We start from the raw sequence: 2,898 nt of genomic DNA on the forward strand, positions 1-2,898 counted from the left end.
GAAAAATACTCAAGAGGACCAACATAGAACAAAATATGCTGCTTAGAACTTCTGTGCAGCATATTTTTTGGTGAATTGACAAAGAAACTGCAGAACTGGAGGTTCAACTTGGATTGCATGATCTTCCTCTGCTGAGGACTGGTCCTAGATCCATTGCCATGACCAAAACTGCACTCGACTGGTTCGAGTCCACAGCTTTTGGTGGTGGGTTTGTGGTTAGAGCTTCCTTGTTCTCCCCCCTGATGAGTGGGGAAGACGTACATAAAGCACATGTGGGAGGACCTGAGTTCTCAACCACCGTGGTGATTGAAAGAACATTCTTTACCCCATTCTTGTGTGCTTTTGGATCGCAAAACAAAGTGGGAATGGAAGAGAATAAATAAGTTTAAATAACACAATGCATGATGAGTCTGGAAGACACCCAAGGGTCAGGGGTCATTTAGAGTAGTGCAGCTTCATTGTACACTACTGATCTCAGTCCTCTCAAAGTGCATACATAATGTTTATGTCTGGGTTTTGATGCTTAATTAATATGAAAAGCAATTAAACATGTGCAGCTGTTCGGCCAGATGCCAGTGAACTCTGCTCTGAAGTCATGTTGGCAAATTAAAGCTGACAAACATGAAACATGTCATCAAGACTTTGTTTTCTAAAATGAAATACATCTTGTCTCAGACTCAACTTCAGTGGGGTCAGAAAATAAGCTTCAAATGTTTAATAAAGTTGCAGAGTTGTGAGACAGTATACAGAATATTTGATCTTGGGACAACATAAGTTGATGACTGATGCTCAAGCCATATGACACAAAAGCTGATTTTTTTATTTTATTTTATTTTTTGGATGAAGACCTTTTCTCTGTGAATCTGCTAAATATTATCCATATACTGTATGATCTCTGTAAAAACTGGTAATATCTATGCATAGGGAAAACATACAACCCCCCCCCCCCCCACACACACACACACACACACACGCACACACACACACACACACAATATTACAGAATGTATTGAGCTTAAAACAGGCAGGAATTTGGATTATTTAAAAGAAAGAAAGATCTTGTGTTCTAACAAATTCTAGTTTAAGCTATTAAAGTGATATATTTGATTTTCATGGATTTAAAATAATCTTTATTATCTATTTTTATCAATTTTAACTGTGAATTTCAATAATTTTTATGTGCATGTGAGCAAGATTTAGGAGTTTTGATCAAGCTAATATTTTCTAATATTAAAATGTGTTCTGTACAGAACAAATGTTTGTTTCTTTCTTGTTTGTTACAGTTTCTAATGGCAAATCACCTACTCCACCAACAAGTTAACCTCAGTAAACCATTCACATTTCTCTGTCAAAGAGGTTACTAAACTGTTAAAAGATCTGGATACTAGAAAATCTGCAGGCCCTGATGACCTCCCTCTTTATTTCTTTAGTCTAGCTGCACAAATTATTGCAGAACCAGTGTCATACATTTTTAATCTGTCTATACGACAAAATACTGTCCCAGATGCTTGGAAAACAGCTTGTGTGCTGTCATTATTGAAGGGAGGAGACCCCACTATTTTGAACAATTATTGACCAATCGCCAGTCTCTGTATTTTAGCTAAGGTTTTAGAAAAACTGATAAATACTCAAGTCAAGAAGTATTTGGACTCTGAATATTTGTATCTTCCTTACAATCTGGCTTCAGAAAACAACACAGCACAATGACTCTTTTGCTAAAAGTTTTTAATAATGATGTTGAAGCTTTGGACGCTAAGGATTACTGTGCTACACTTTATTTAGACCTGTGCAAAGCCTTTGATACTGTCGATCGTCACATCTTGTGCTATAAGCTCTCAGATATTGGCTTCTCAGATCACACTGTTGACTGGTTCTCAAACTATCTCTCAGGTCTGAGCCAATGTGTTCGACATAATGGCACTTAATCTAGCTACCTAATGGTCACTAATGGTGTGCCACAAGGCTCAGTTTTCGGACCCACTCTTTTTACAATTTATATAAATAATGTAGGTCAAACATTCCTGACACATCGTTGCATCTCTGTCCTGATGATACTGTTGTTTATTGACGAGTTAACGCAGTTGCCAAGGTTTTCCAGCTTCTACAGTCTGCAACCAAATGGATGTTGTTCCAACAGAAAGCTGGTGCCAGCAACTCTTCCTCCTATCTCATCCATGCATGGTGTTTTTATTGAGTTTGTGGATTCTTACAAATACTTGGGAATCTTGGTTGATGCACATCTTTCTTTTAAACCACATATTGAAAACTTGACAAAGAAACTGAAATTTAAACTGGGTTTCAGTTTTAGAAAAAAGAGCTTGCTTAACTCTGAATGTCAGAAAACGCCTTGTAACCATTACTTTCCTACCGGCCATTGACTATGGCAACATTATTTACACAAATGCCCCTGCCAACTCCTTGCAGATGTTGTACATTATCTACCATGGAATGCTAAGATTCATAACTGGCTGTAACTACCATACCCATCACTGCACTCATTGGTCAACTGGTCATCATTATCTACACCTAGGCTCCCCCACTTGTTAATTTTCATCTATAAATCCCTTTTTGGTCTGCTACCCTCTTATATTTCCTTCCACTTGTCATGTTGTCAGTGCAGTTACAACATGCGCTCTCAGGCCATCATTACCTGCAGTGTTCCCTCAGTGCAGACTGAACTTGGTAAAAAAAAGGCCTTTTCCTTCTCTGCTCCAGCAAACTGGAACACCTTGCAACATAAACTGAAGCTGTCCACCTTAATTTTTAGGGGATTTTAAACATTTGATAAGGTCAACAGTAACAACAAAGCAAATATGTTATTGTTTTAAGTATTTTACCTTGTTTGATGGGGCGGCTGTGACTGAGTGGTTAGAGCAGTCATCTTCTATTGTGATAGTG

Source organism: Nematolebias whitei, chromosome 2, assembly GCF_014905685.2.
Source record: "Nematolebias whitei isolate Nwh7 chromosome 2, NemWhi1, whole genome shotgun sequence".
Classification (NCBI taxonomy): Eukaryota; Metazoa; Chordata; class Actinopteri; order Cyprinodontiformes; family Rivulidae; genus Nematolebias; species Nematolebias whitei.